The sequence below is a fragment of the Leopardus geoffroyi genome, chromosome C2 (genome assembly GCF_018350155.1).
Source record: "Leopardus geoffroyi isolate Oge1 chromosome C2, O.geoffroyi_Oge1_pat1.0, whole genome shotgun sequence".
Lineage (NCBI taxonomy): Eukaryota > Metazoa > Chordata > Mammalia > Carnivora > Felidae > Leopardus > Leopardus geoffroyi.
This window is the reverse complement of record NC_059333.1, coordinates 156,169,071-156,185,182: the sequence shown is the minus strand read 5'-3', so window position 1 is coordinate 156,185,182 and position 16,112 is coordinate 156,169,071. Positions and strand designations below refer to the sequence as shown.

Sequence of the window (16,112 nt, the reverse complement as noted above, 5' to 3'; positions counted from 1 at the left end):
CGTTATTAAACTTCTGGATTTTTGCCCATAGAGTGAGTTCAATTTTTCTTTTTTTAAAAAATTTTTTAATGTTTATTTTTGAGAGAGAGAGAGAGAGAGAGCGAGCATGCACGAGCGGGGCGGGGGGGGGGGGGGCAGAGAGAGGGAAACAGACAGAGGTTCCAAAGCGGAATCCGTGCTCACAGGAGAGAGCCTGATGTAGGCCTCGAACTCAAGAACCTTGAGATCATGACCCGAGCCAAAGTCGGCTCTCAACCTCCTGAGCCACCCAAGTGCCCCTGAGTTCAACTTTTCTATTTCCTTTGTGGAAATCAATATGTTTAAATTTTTGATTTTTTTCTGGGGTCAGTTTTGGTAAATTCTATTTCCCTAGAAAATTATTTTATGTAGATTTTCAAGTTTGTATGGAATTTAATAAGGCACTCTCTGTGATTCTTTAATTTTCTATGCATCTTGTCGTTTTTCCTTTTTATATTTATACCTCCTTAAAAAAATAAAATAGAGAATTATTTATATGTTTTTCCAACGTTTTTTTTTTTTTTTTTTTTTTTTTTTTTATTTATTTTTGGGACAGAGAGAGACAGAGCATGAACGGGGGAGGGGCAGAGAGAGAGGGAGACACAGAATCGGAAACAGGCTCCAGGCTCTGAGCCATCAGCCCAGAGCCTGACGCGGGGCTCGAACTCACAGACCGCGAGATCGTGACCTGGCTGAAGTCGGACGCTTAACCGACTGCGCCACCCAGGCGCCCCAAGAGAATTATTTATATGTTTTTACTATCCTTCCCTCCCTGCCAAAGAATCATCTTTTACTTTATTGGTTCAAAATTTTTCCTAGCTTTTAATTCATTGATTTCTATTATTAGCTTTCTTATTTTTTCCTTTGGTTTATTTTACTATCATTTCCTTTTCTTTTTTTTTTAATGTTTATTTGGGGAGAGAGACAGAGACAGAGACAGAGAGAGAGAGACAGAGAGCAAGCAGGGGAGGGGCAGAGAAAGAGGGAGAGAATCCCAAGCAGACTTCATGCTGTCAGCACAGAGCTGACGTGGGGCTCAATCCCATAAACCTCAAGATCATGACCGGAGCTGAAACCAAGACTCTGATGCCTAAATGACTGAGCCACCCAGGCTCCCCTTTTTTACTATCATAATAAAAATGGAATATATGATTAATGATTTTATTCTATTTTTGGTTGAATAGATGGTTAAGGTTATTAATTTATTGTCTGAAACTGTTTTAGCTGATTTTTATTAATTTTTGATGACTATAGTTTTCCTCATCAATGCATCAATGCATCTGGAATCTTTGATTCCAGAACTGTTTAAGAAAAGAAATAATATTTAGGGGTGGAATGGCCATTTTGTCTTCTTTTGTAATCAGATTCTAGTTTCATTCCATTGTGATGGGAAAACGCTATCTGTTCCATTTTTATCTTTGGAATCTAGTGAGGTTTTATTTGTGGCCTAATACATGGCCAATTTCTATGACTATTTCATGGGAACTGAAGTAAAATGCGCTTTTATGTCAGAGGAATAAATTTGATATATGTCAATCAGGACCAGGACGATTTCCACTTCACCAGCTTTGGGCCGATGTTATTTAGATCTTCTGCATCCTTGCCCTTGTTCTGAATTTTGTTTGTTTGTTTTGTCTAATGACTGATGTCAAGGGCTAAGAAAAATGGCTTTGTCTCTAATCACTAAAGTATCTCTATTTCTTTTCATGGCTGATGAGATTTTTGCTTTGGCTGATGAGATTTCTGCTTTATGAATATTGCTGATAAATTATCGGGTCTGTAGATGTTCATAAATTGAAAATTTTCCATTTGAACAGGAAATTTAGCCTTACCAAGTACCCTTCTTTGTTTCATTAAATGCTTTGGAGCCTTAGTTCTAACGTACCTAGTATTAATATGGTGACCCCTGGTTTGTTTATGTCTTAGCAATTAGTCTTTTGGTCCTCTTGTCGTTAGCAAGAATTCCCAGGAACAGCAATGTTCCTGTTGCTTCACCATCTTTCCCTTGAACTTCTGCATTTCTGCATTGCGGTCCTCATTCCAGGAGGTATTTATGTCATTCATATTGAAGATAATTCCTGGCAAAACACTTGGTTTGGATTTCGATCTGCCCCCCTGGCACCCTTTTTCTGGTAAGAATTTCTGTTTTTCTTCTATTAAATTTGCATCGATATTTTCCTATATCTCTTTATTGCTCATACTTTAATCAGTTTCATTCTCCTGGATGAGCTCCTTAAGGGGTTGTTATTTGGTGATGGTGGGAGGGGGAGCAGTATGCCCAGAGAAGCCTTCCAGATTTCACCTTCAAAGGGGCTTGCTGGCTTTTACTCCCAGAGACCGACTACTTCCGGAAAGTAGAGCTCGTCTCTGCGTTGCTTCTTTTTTTGGAGTCTCACCTTATTTCCTCTTTCCAAATCAGATTGAGTCCTGGAAAACTTTTCCCTGCTGCCCGCTTTACCCGGTTCCTGTACTCATTTTATGAACAAGAGAGCTGGCCTACTTCAGGATGAGCTCCCCATCTTCAGGAAGTCTATCCTTGGCTGGCGTTTCCTGAGATCTGGTGGCTGGGCCTTTATACCGCCCCGCACGCTTCTTCCTGTTACCTCTGGTACAGCCGCTGCCTCGTCCCGACTGCTTTGGGAGCCCTTTCGTAGATTTTTGAGTCTATAGATTATATGTGTCCTGATCGCACTGACGATGGAATTTGTGCAGCCTCATTAATTCTCACTTTTGTAAGATTTGCACAAGAGGTATGTATACCAGAATTCTGACTTGATTTTGAGATTAGTCCTTCAGAAGCGTAGGTCAGGGGCAAAGGGAGACAGAGCTGCAATTTTTAAAATACACCGTTTCACCCACACACTTAGGAGCAATTGAAAATGTGAGGAGGTGTGACAAAGCTTACGTAATCTTCACCTTAAATTCTGGCTGCTGCTTCTGACACCCGAAGTCTAGGCATCTCTGTCACACAGGTAGGGCTATGTTTCTAAGTCTACGTTGCTCAGACGATACAGTTGCAGTAAGGGACAGCGAGGCAGGAGCTTTGACATTCTGTGTGGCATGGTATGTGGGGATGGCCTTGCCCCCACCGTTTCACGCCATCGTGATGTCTCCACTTGCTTATCCATGGACATAGCCATGGAGTGCTGGTGAATAACTGTGGGTAATAGGCTGGCCCTTTTCAAAACTGGAAGTCATCGGGGCGCCTGGGTGGCTCAGTCGGTTACGTGTCTGACTTCAGCCCGGGTCATGATCTCGCGGTCTGTGAGTTCGAGCCCCGCGTCGGGCTCTGTGCTGACAGCTCAGAGCCTGGAGCCTGCTTCTGATTCCGTGTCTCCCTCTCTTTCTGCCCCTCCCCTACTCATGCTCTGTCTCTCTCTGTCTCAGAAATAAATAAACATTAAAAAAATTAAAAAAAAAACCCTGCAAGTCATGATACAGGGTCAGTGGGGGTTGCAGAGAACGGCTAAGCCACGACATGGAGAATAGTCTTTATTTGGGGGTAGCCTGGAAGGTATAAGCATTCCACGAGATTTGATATTTTTCACTCACATGACATTATACCATCACTTTCACCGTCTTTGAATGTCAAGGACAAGGTTATTTGTGTATTCCTTTTATTATTATCTTCCAGTGTCACCTAGCTGCTTAGCAACACTCTAGTACATTTTCTGGGTTATTGTCTGCCATGCTGAAGGCAGAAATGGTTGGGGGATGGGTTGAATAGTGATGAGAATAAATAGGAAGAAAATTAAAAAAATGTTTTTAACATTATTTATTGAGAGAGAGAAAGAGCACGTGACAGAGAGCAGGGGAGGGGCAGAGAGAGAGGGAGACATAGAATCCGAAGCAGGCTCCAGGCTCTGAGCTGTCAACACAGGGCCTGACACGGGGCTCAAACTCACGAACCTGAGATCATGACCCAAGCTGAAGTTGGATGCTTAACCAACTGAGCCACCCGGGCGCCCCATATGAAGATAATTTTTTAAAATTAAGAGCACTTTCCAGTATATAAATGTCGGTATTGTGGATACAAAGATGATAATGGAGGGCAGTAGGCCAGCATTTGTTAAATACCTATTATGTGGCAAATATTGGGCCAGGCATTTTGTTGTTTTATTCTTTTCTTTTTATTATTAATTTCTTTAATTAAACAACTCTAGTATGTGGGTGTTATTAGCCCCGTCTTACAGAGGAGATATCTGAGGCTCAGTGAAGGGATAGAGCCCAGACTTGGACTGATGACTTCTTCTCCTGCTCCTCACTGATTACATTTCAGGAGAGAGAACAGGCATGGCTACAATTCTCTGACAGGGAGGAGATGGGAAGGGACTGGCAATCAAACAAGGTAGCCTCAGGGTTCCCAATTTAAGTCCCAATTTAAGGCCAAGGTGCCATCTACACCTAGGTCCCAAGATTATGGCTATTCTTTGAATTTCTTTCTGAATCAAGAGCCTGGAGAGTAGGCTGGAAGGGAATTAGGGTTTAAGGGATTAAGCACTTTCGGTGTGCTTACTGCCAGGAAGATTCAAAACTAATAACCAGCCACAACTGTTATAGAGAATGCATTGTTTCTCATTCAGAAAAATATGTAAGCCAGCAGGTCTCCTAAACATCTCAAGGGAAAGATTATAAAAGTGTGTTCGGTGCTTCTTATTCCCAGTGGCTGGTGTCACACTTCCTGGCTTGGTCCAGTGTGGGAAATCAGAAGCTTTTCTGTGCTACTTTGGCAGGGAATTCAACACTTGTCACTGGGTTCGCTCTTTCCGACCACCTCTGTTCTCAAGGACTTACCAAGTCAATTATCTCACCATTTTACCGTCATGGGCTTTTGCGTTGAATTCACTGCTACTATCTTCCTTACATGCGTTTGCTTTCAGCACAGGCTATTTGAAGTAGAACTTTGCAGTGTGTCATTTCCTATGTCACAGGAAGATAATATGGCTGTGTAATTAAAAAGGTTAGCAACACTGACATTTCTGTATTTGTGCTAGAATTATCTTGATATTACCAGGGATTTAAGAATTCTGCCACCTGCTAGGAACATATGCACATGTTTGAGCAAAGGTTAATGAGTCTGTTCAGAAAAATGATTCAGGTAGGGGCTCAAGAGCAAGTTGACACATTCTAAAGTAATAAAGGTATATATTCTGACCTTAGGTCAGTTGGGTAAGACCATTTGAAGGCTCCTTTTTTAGGGAGGTGGCAGGTAGTACAGTGGTTTGGTTGATTATTTCAATCTTGAACATAAGACACATTTTCTCTGGCTTACCTAGATGCTCTACCTTGCACGTCTATCTGCGGTGTCAATTCTGTGTCAAAGTAGTTGGACGTATTGTAGGGGTGCCAATGCCCCTTTATCTTAATCTCTGTGTATTTGTCTTTGTATAGTGTGATGGCGTGTGCCTAGATGGTAGCCATTATGGAGGAATATACACAATGACTTGCATATATAAATATATTGCGTACAAATATAGATTGACACATTGGATCCCATTTAATTACACTCACACCACATTTCAATTCTCTGCTCTCTGAAGGTCTTCTTTAGTTAAATTTTATGGCCAAGCTTTTGAGAATCTTCTGAATCTCTGAGCCTTTGTCAAAAATGTTATTTTCAGATACGCAGGTGTTGGGTGGTATTTTCTCTTTGATTTACTTACAAAGGGAGGTGGCACTTGGTTTTTTGAAAATTGCTCTCTAGACAAACAAGACATCCCTCTCAAATCAAGATGGTGGCCTGACCTGAAGAAGCCCTTTCCCCTCCCAGAAAAGTGGAGTAGTGAAACTTGTCTGCCTCTTACTCAACTGCCTTACTTTAAGAAAGGACTTGTTAGTTAGTTTAAAAATAGTCATCTTTTATTCCCTGCCTGTCAGGGCCTCTCTGCCTTCTCTCAAAAGCCAGCATTTACTGATGTTCTTTGATTGACACCCTCCTCAGCACTAAAATGGAAGAGAGAATGGGAGAATATTCCATTTTATTGACAGGCGCTGAGACCCTGTCAGGGACAATTGCTTAGCAACCTCTATGGTGCCACTTTTGGGAAAGGGAAAGAAAGGACACAGTTACATATAAATGAAAAGAAAGCATATGTGACAAAGGCCGACTCTCATAAAACACTGAGTATTTTTTTGTAACTAGCTCTTGAAGTTAGCAATGTAACTTGTAAGATGTGCACAAATTATCTTTTTCTTCCCTCGGGTTGTCGGGTTACCGAAGGGTTGAGAGGGCATCAGGGGTGGAGTGAAAAGTAGCTTGTTCTGGGAAGGAGGGCCTGAGTTCCTCCCTCGGCTCTCATCCTGGCTGTTTGACTCAGCACAGGCCTCTCCACATTCCTAAGCTTCGTGGGTAAAACTGGGAAAACCACCTTTATAAAAATGAAAGAGGTTTATAATGCATGTGGAAGGGGTTTGAAAATTATCTAGAACTTGTAAAATAAAGGGTTCTTAATCATTGTGCTACATTGGGACACAATCTATGAATTAATACGATGCACACATAAGTTGGACATAAATATAATTTTAGTAGTGTAGAAACAACACTGGCTTATGTTTGAAAATATTTTAAAAATGCCTCTGATCCTTGTAGTTCTGTGATACAGAATATCTACTATCTCCGTATTCTAGTTGGTAATTATTAACCCCCTTTCTAGGTATGGAATTTTTCCACAGCTACACTGGGGGTAGGTGGGGGCTTGATCAAATCGGTTGGTTTCAAGCCTGTGGCATTTCCACTCTTTTTGGCATTTTCTGTTGCTACCTTTAATTATTTTTGTAAAAGGTTATGTAAACAAGCTGCCTCCAAATTATCTGTGGTGAATAGCCAGTTTTGTTTTGTTTTTTAAACATCCTAATGTGTCAAATGTGGGTATTTGTAGAATATAATACAAATGAAACAGTAGAGTTGATTTCCTGGTTTGGACAATGTACTATGGTTAAATAAGATGCTATAATTGGGGGACACAGGACACAGGGTACATGGAAACACTGACTTTTTGGTAAGTTTTTGTGAGTCAACTTATTTCAACAAGGTCATTAAGGATCAAGTATTAGAAAATGAAAATAAATGCAAAATACACAGTCCTTACATTTTAAGTTATTAAAGTCAAAGATATCCAATGACTGTCAACTTCATACAAAAGTTTTTAAATGCGTACTCTCAATTTCTGTACTCATTTTGTGGTGGACCGGTGACAGACAGGTCCACTGACCACACTGGTGTGAACCTGAATGAAAAGAAATTCCTCTTTTGTTTAAATAAGCAATTCCTGGAGGAACTGTAATGTCTCAGCCTCAATTTTTAGTCCAAGGAAGAACATCTGATTCTCCCAACTTTGTCCATGTCTGGTCAACTATGGTGGGGTGGAGAAGGCAGAATCATGCCAGGGCCCAATCCAAGAGTGAACATTAGTTCTCAGAGCAGCAGGGATGGAGATAAATCCAGGAAGTGGCCAACAAATGCCTCGATATGTGGCCATTGCTAGGGATGCAAAGGTGAGTCTCTGATGGAGAGAACTGTAGATTGCTGCCCCAAATGACCAACTCTTAAAATAACATCAGGTGAAGAGGAGCAACTATGGGAATTCAGGGAAGAGGAAACTTCTACTTGGGGGGATTACAGAGTGTTTCTTGCAGTGGGGTGGCATCTGAGCAACTTAAATGCTCCTTGTAGCACCTGTGATGTTTGAGAAGCGATAAATGGGGAAAGCCACTGTTGGGTTTTGAACAGATTGTTATTTTAGGAAATTAATCCTCAGCGGTGAGGAAGTTGGAGTAGGGGCAGGGGATGGTGAAGCCAAAGTCAGGGAGGCCAACTTTACGTTGGTGCATGGAACGGATTCCAACACCTGCAATGGTGGCTGTAGGATGTGAAGGAAGTGGATGCGAGAGAAATCGAACGTGTAAAATGGAGCATAGCAACCGACTCAATGAGATTCAGGGAGCTAAACACATTGGGGGAGGAAGAAGAATGAGTTTAGTTTCAGTTGTACTGCTTTTGAGGGGCTGGTGTTGGTTTGGGTGATGATTTCCTCATGCAGTCAGAAATATGGACGTCAGAGCATCAGGAGTATGCGTTCACCAACCTGGTACCTTGAGTAGTGTCCCTTAAAAAGGTATATCCAAGTCCAAAGCCCTGGTACTTGTGGTGTGACCTTATCTGAAAAAGGATCTTTGAAGATGGAATTGAGTTAAAGACCTTCAGATGAAACCATCCTGGAATTAGAGTGATTATGTCTTACAAGTATTCTTACAAGAGAAAAGGCAGGGAGATTTGACACAGAGAGATACACAGAGAAGGCCGTGTGAGGACACATAGAGAGATTGGGGTTAGGCTGCCACAGGCCAAGGAACTCTAGGAGCCACCAGGAGCTGGAGGGCCCTGAAGGATTCCCCACGAGAGCCTTCACTGCAGGTGAGCCCCACTGACACCTTGATTTCAGACTTCAGGCTTCCTGAAGCGTGAGAAGAAACTTCTGTTGTTTTAAGTCACCCAGTTTGGGATAATTTATTATGGCAGCTCCAGGAAACTAATGCAGCACCTCCTCCGAGAGCTCAGTATATATATTTCAAATGATGTTGTTCTTGTGTTGTGAAGTAGAGGGAAAAAGAAGCTATTTATTCATCTTTATTAGCATCTCGTTTCTGGGTATTTTCAAGGTGGCTTTTCTTGCAAGTCAGGAGAGGTGAGAATGAAGTAATTCAGAAGAATGAAGTTTAGGACACCTGAGCAAGTGTACAAGTGATTGATTTATAGGTTGATGTACCACCCTGTCCCATGTAATTCCTTCCTTCCTTCCTTTCTCCCTCCCTCCCTCCCTCCCTTTCTCCCTCCCTCCCTCCCTTCCTTCCTTCCTTCCTTCCCTCCTTCCTTCCTTCCTTCCTTCCCCCCTCCCTCCCTCCCTTCCTTCCTTCCCTCCTTCCTTCCTTCCTTCCTTCCTTCCTTCCTTCCTTCCTTCCTTCCTTCCTTCCTCCATCCCTCCCTCCCTTCCTTCCTTCCTTCCTTCCTTCCTTCCTTCCTTCCTTCCCTCCCTCCTTCCTTCCCTCCCTCCTTCCTTCCTCCCTCGCTCCTTTCCTTCCTTCCTTCCTTCCTTCCTTCCTTCCCTCCTCCCTCCCTCCCTCCCTCCCTTCCTTCCTCCTCCTCCCCCTCTTTCTCCTTATCCTTTTTTTTTTACTACAAAATCTCTCTCTATTGGAGGATTTCCTACTATAAAAACACAATTAATTAGCTTTAAATTTATTTTTCCATTTCTTTTTTTCAATATTTAAAGAATATATATGTATATATATATATATATAGATGTATACATATGTATATCTCTATCATCTATCTATTTATTATCTATTGGTCCTTGATGTATAATGTTACATTAGTTTCAGAAGGTATGCAGCATAGTGAATCGACAGTTCTGTATATTATGCTGTGCTCACCACATTTTTCCATTTCTAACTTTCAGAATTTATCATTTTGGAATAACCAGTGTTACCCCATTCACAAGTAATCAGAGCCCCACACACAGTTAAGTCTTATTCTGGTTAAAGATGTGATTATTTTTTTCTCTTGGACCTTTTGAGGTATTGAAAAATAACTTGCCGACCCCTCTAACTTCACTGCTGCTGTCAATATTTGGTAAGAGGTGACTTCCTAGAGAGCAGACATTCTGTTTAGCCCACTGCCTGACACAGGCCATGGCACCGAGTAGGTGAATCCCTTTGTGGCTCTAGGAAGGCAGACAGGATAAGAGACAACTAATCCTTGTTGGATAATATCCCTGGGAAAGACTCTCTGTACCTCAACTGTCAAGCAAAATGTTCTTCAGGAGAACATTCCTCTAATTGGACCAGTTAGGGCACATGTCTATCATTGAACCGATCACTCCGGCCATGAGGTATAATTACACTGCAAGAATATAACTGGTTTAATGGGAAGTAGGCCTGACTCATAAGTAGTCCTGACTCCTAAGGATAGGGTTACTGAGCCCCGTTTTGATTTGCTAGTCCTTGGTTCAGACATCCAGCAGATGGGGTTACGTTAGCCTGGGAAGACTGAGAATTACTAACAGAGTTATATTTGCGTCCGAGTGCATTGCTCTGGGTCATACCCTTCGGTTATATAATCTTGAAAGTGATGGTGTGTAACTGATCCAGATGAAGAAGTCCCAAAACTTCTTCAGACTAGGTGAACTGTAGAACAGTTCCAGTCTTATTTATGGAGGGGGAAGTTGGCTGTCTAGATGTCTGATGCGACCTTACTCTCAAATTTATGATCTGTAACTCTGGGGCTATTGTTTAGAATTATTGTAACCTGGAAGCTTACAAGTTCTTTGGAGAATATTGTCGACCTCTCTGCTGTATTGTTTAATTTTTTTTTATTGGAGCGTGGTTGACATACAACGTTATATTAATTTCAGGTGTACAACACAGTGATTCAACAATTCTATACGTTATGTAATGCTCAGCCCAATAAGTATAGTTACCATCTGTCTCCATACAATGTTTTTACCACATTATTGACTGTATTTCCTCTGCTGTACTTTTCATCTCCATGACTTATTTATTTTATAACTGGAAATTGGTACTTCTTAATTCCCTTCATCTATTTCACCCACCCCCACCACCCTCTCCTCTGGCAACCACCCGTTTGTTTTTACCACCTTGACCTCCTTTTGTATCCTTCAATTTGTAAACTTTGTTTGCTTTGCCCAAGTCAAAGTCAGTGTTTGTTCTTACTCAGTGGATCTGAGTCAACTATTGACGTTTACCAGTTCAGTGGTTACCCACAGCTAATTGGTTTAAGGCCAATCCCGAACCGTTCCTGGGGTTGGGGCTGGGGCTGAGGCTAGTTCCTCCAAAACCACACAGCATCTACAGTGGACCATGGCTAGCATTGATGCTGGGAGTGGTTATTACAGTGTCTACTCATTTTCACTGTTCAACTTCTGATGGATATTTCCCTTGCTGTTGCAGATATCATTAATGCCTTCCTTTTGCAAATGAGACTATGAGATCACACTTTTACAATGTAAATAATTTATCAGTCTAACACAGATTATTTGTTTATATAAAGAATATTTGGAGGTGCAAGAAATGTTCCTGGAGCCAGAATGCTAAGGGAAGGTGGTTTTAATTTATGCTTCCTGGAGATTCAGGGCTTTCCAAGATATCTCATAGCTGAGATGGCAAAGGAAGGGCAAAGCTTTGGATGCCAACCTGTTTCAGTCATGGTGCTGCTTTCTTAGATGTTTCATGCATGTTGTAGTTATACACGCAGTATTCCATTTACGATCTGATGCTACTAACATGCAGGTGGAAAGCCACTACTCCCTGCTAGCTCTGTGACCTTGCAAAAAAAAAAAAAAAAAAAAAAAATCCCTCCTCCTCTTTGGTACCTGCTTTCCTTTACTCGTAAAATGAGGGTGCTGGATGAGAAGTTCTTGAAGTTCCATTTTTTTCTCGACAGTCCGTGATTTTGTGACTTTGCCCTGGGCCCAAGTGGTGCTTACTAGTTGCGTGGAAACTGACTACATCGCTACCTCGGAAGTCATTAATTCGGCGCGGCTTCCCCCTCTTAGTGAGTTTTCAGCTGGATGATAATCATAAAGTGCCAGCATTGCCGATGTGAGATGGAGTTAACAGTCTGAGATTTTCTAAGTGTTTCTGTGTGATCAGTGTGAAAGCAATCACAGCTCCAGAGTGAGAAAGGTCAGTGCCCTGTAGCTGCCAGCCCTCGCCACACTAAGGGGACGCCAAGGGGACTGCCACCCGCCGAACGCAAATCAGGCCACGGAGTGAATACCCTCTACCGATGCAGTCTAACAGCTCCGGATGTCAAATGCTATTACTTTGGGAGACCGTTAAGCCCCTTTCTCAGTGCTCAGCAGTGTGCAAATCCCCTCATCTCATTTGATTAATCTGAGCGACCACAGAATATTTTATTAGGCGCAGAAAACATGACTGCAGTGCGATAGTCTGTGGCATTACTGAGCACGGACATTCTTTGAAGTCTTGTGTTTTCTTGTTTGTTTTCCTTGGTTCTAGTTTGCTTGCAAAAGGAGGGGGGGGGGGGCTCTCGTCTCAGTGAATTCGTGTCCTGTATGAATTAACGTTAGTGACTATATACCTAAATAATAAAAAGGGATAATACAGTGAATCGCAACCCCTGTGTGATCAGATTCTTCCCATCCTCAAGAAAGGACTCCTTTCTGTCTCTCACTGCCTCCACACTAAGCCCTGAACACGCACCAGCACTTGGCAGGAAGGAGACCATGATATTCACGGTGGCTATATCTACCTAGCTGGCAAGGTTACGTGTGATTTTTAATTCTCTATGTTTTTGTATCTCCTACATTTTTATGGCTGGCCCATATTATATTATAGTATAATAAGACAATATATTTGAAATAAGGTGTGATTTCAAACCGCGTTTTCCTTTTGTTCCTTTAAAGGTAATTCTTTCCCCCAGGAGGCTCCGGGAATGCTGGGATTTTTTTGCCATCCTGCCGAAAGGGAAGAAGGTCCCCGAAATGCCGCGTGAAATGGATTCACCGAGCCCGTGCCTGGGAAGCAGCCCCGCCCGTTCCTTTTCAAGACCCAGTGCCGCCGTGGCCTGACAAGCGGTAAGAAATGTGATAATAAAGGCGACGAGCCACTCCGGGGCTGGATTTCATTTCCAGCTTAATTAAATCCTAGAAACACACCTGGCCTCCAGCTTCGAAGCGCTGCCACAAAAGCCAGGTGCCCCCCTCGGCTCGGGCTCGCCCCGCAGCGATGGTGGGAAGCCAGGCTGAAAGGAGAAGGCGGAGGGAGGCCGCAGCCGGGGCAGATGAAACGGTGGAGTCAGGAAGCAATATTTCAGAGAAAGCCGTTTCATCCGGCGCGCAATCCATTTGCCCTTCTGCTTCAAAGGTGAGCGGCACAGCTAACCTGCAAACGTGCTGAATTGAGACTCCTCCAGGGGCACCCTGCCGCCCCTGCCACCTGTTCCCCCCATGCCAGGTCCTCGATGGTTCCCTGCCCACCCCTCCATCCCCGTTGTGGTGAACTGGGGACAAAATGCGCTTTGGTGGCGCAAGTCCTGACCGGTCCCCGGTACTCTGGGTGGTCCGGCTTCTCCCACATTTACAAACTTCTGGTTACTTCTGGTTCGTCAGTCCCTGTGGCCAGCCGATGCTGCCCGGGGCCTCTTTGTCCTGTTATCCCAGAGACCCGAGATTCTCTTAAATGTGACTAAAGAGGAAAAATCCTTGTTGTGATTTACGGAGCCCAGGAATTTGCAAGGTGCTTGCGTGACATCACCTCCCCAGTTTTCGCCACCACTTGTGATGAATTGCCAGGGTTTCACAGGTGAAGAAATGGGGCTCCAAAAGAGCAGGTAAGTGTCTTCGATCTAAGAAGCAGGACCCGAGACCGTGACTTGGATACCTGGGATTTATGAAAGGGAGGCTATTAGGAGAAGCCTGGAGGAGGCGGGGGGGGGGGGGGCAGGCGGGAAAAGGGAAGGGCGAATAAGTTTGTGGTCTCAGGAAACTCAGCCTTGGCCTGATCCACGGGGGAGTCTGGAGCATAAACCACACCACTGAGCGGTCCCCACCTTGAGGCCAAGAAGCCGACTGGACCCTTCTGAGTCATCTGTTGTGGGCCGTCCCTGGGGGTGATGACATGGCTCCTCGGGCCAGGAGGCTCTCATCTGCCAAGGGCAATTTTCTGACGCGAGGGGCCAGCTGGAGCTCACTGACAGCCGACACTCCCGGTGGCTGGGGGATAACGGTACCGCCGGGTGAAGAGGCTCTGGTAGGGTGCCCCCTGCTCCCACTAATCTGTGATCGATCCACACTCCTTGCCTTTGGAACCTAAAGATGCCTCTGAGGGTTGTGGCGACCCAGGGCGGGGGTCACTTCTGTTCTTGTAGAATTGCGAAGGTTGTCGCAAACGTGGGGGGTACTCGATAGCCATGGAGAAGAGGAGGAGTCCCTTGGCAACAAGCTGTGAATATTTCCCTCTCCCCTTTGACATTTTAGCGTGTCGTACCTTCGCGAGAGCCGCCATTATATTTAGAAAGTACCGTTCCTGTCTTTTCGAGCGCCAGAGTCCCTAGGGCAGAAATCTTGCTTTATTTCAACATACCTGAATGCAACATACCCGAATGCAACATACCTGAATGCACACATGCCTCGTCTGTCGTCGACTACTAATGAACCCTGGTTGAGTTGACTGCTCCTTCAGTGTGGGGGGGTGGGGGTTACCCCTCCTGGTGTTATTATTTCAGTCAACCAATCACTCACCAGTAATTCAGCGTCTGTTATTTGTGACTAGCTCAAGGGGCGTCGTGCCGGTGGTGGCGCCCGTTTTGTTTCCTGCCCATCTGTCTAAGAGTCTCAGAGGCCAAGAAACAGCAATGGGAGGGTGAGGCCTGAGGTAGCTCGAGCGAAGGTTCACTTACTGGGCCAGGAAGAAAGGCAGTCGCACAGGGAGTCGCGTGGGAGAAAGAACGGGTGTCTTGGAATTGGGAGACTTGAAACACCACTCCGCTTTGCGTCTGTAAACCGGGCCAAAGTCGCTGCCTGGCGAAACGTGCAGGGCTGCCGTGGAGGGGACCAAGGGAGACCATGCAGGTGAAGCCTACAGACCGTGCAGACCAAATGGATACATGTTTAAGGACCGACGGCGGCTCCAAGGCAAGAATGATAGGCAAAAGGGCTCGGAATCCCTCCCTGAAGTTCAAGTGGCACATTCTACCTTTACTGTGTGTGTGCTTAGAATTCAGTGCCTTAGGGAAAAGAAGAAGCGAAAGGAAAATCAGAGTTCTTCTCTCTTCACTCCCTGACTTCAGGTATCTGTATATGCTATAATTAGGGGCCCCAGCTTACACCAATTTCTGAAAGTTTCTCATTTAATTTTACAAGGACGTATACACTTTACAATGCCTGACACCTGCTCAAGCAGGCAAATAATTGTTTTGACACTGTGACAGTTGTAGAGAGTATTATTTTTAAAATTTCTAAAACCTGCCAATGGGATAATTAGACTCTAATTCTCATTTGCCAGGGCAATGAGCTCTCTGGGCCAAATTACTCCTTGATGGCATGCCAGCCCCCTTTTCCCGGTCCTCATTGGCTGGTAGAGATTTAGTTCCACACGGATCATTCCTTTCCTCACCGAGGACTGATTTTTGACCTTTAAAGATAATACAGATTATGCATTGAGCACATCACTTGTGGGTTTCTTTCGATGGGTGTTTTATTACAGTTCTCATGGCTTGAAAAATACCTTTAATTTAATTTAATTTAATTTAATTTAAATTTAATTTAGGGGTGACCCTGTTACTGGCCCATGGCATGGGACAAAAGCGCATTGGCACCCGCGTCTTGTTACATAGTGGCCGGGGAAGGACGGACAGCCTGGGGAACAGAGTCCTAGGAAGCAGGTAAAGAGAAAATCTGGACATGAGGTGAGGATCAGGAGACAACTGGCCAGAGGCGTCATTATGTGTTTTGGGTCAGATTTAGGAAGAATCCCGGACCTGCCAGGGGTGGAGGAAGCGGGATGGTTTCCTTCCTGGATTTCCAGGGCTGCACTGCTGGACCACGAGCTTGGGGGCTGTTAGGATGTGGAGCTGGGCCAGGCAGCCTTCTAGAATCCCAGCCTTGGTTGGAGACTCCAAACCTTGGAGACTCCAAACCCTGGTTGACTTTCAGAATTTGGGCCTTAGATGCATTCATTTCACAGATGAGAAAATGGAGACCGCGGGAGGTAAAGTGGTCTGCTTAAGGTCACGTGGCTAGTGAGTGGCTCAGGGCACTCAAAAAGTCTGCATTGACCCGTGCATGTTCAATGCTGCTGGAATTTCTAGGTACACAGAGGAAGTTAGTCAAGCCAGCTGGGGAGATAAGACTTTACCACCTGTCCCCCTCCCATCAGGCAGAGGCCAGTGCCCAGAAAACGGAACGATGGAGGGCTGAGCCACCTTATTCCTGAGTCCGAGGGTTCTGCTGTGTGGAACAGGCAGACGTAAAGAGGAAACTGTGTTTCGAAGGTGAAGGAAACCTCAGAGTTCAGGTAGACAGTCATGAATAGGGAGGGGCTGACGGAGGGGGCAG

The 16,112-nt window shown here is 44.4% G+C and overlaps 1 long non-coding RNA gene across 1 annotated transcript in view; it reads left to right on the top strand.

Moving 5' to 3' along the window:
• Positions 1 to 16,112, top strand: part of LOC123575843 — a 102,157-nt gene that overhangs the window by 77,350 nt on the left and 8,695 nt on the right. Inside the window, exon 3 of the long non-coding RNA XR_006701032.1 lies at positions 12,462 to 13,387. This is a non-coding gene — a long non-coding RNA (uncharacterized LOC123575843). The remainder of the gene's footprint in view (positions 1 to 12,461; positions 13,388 to 16,112) is intronic.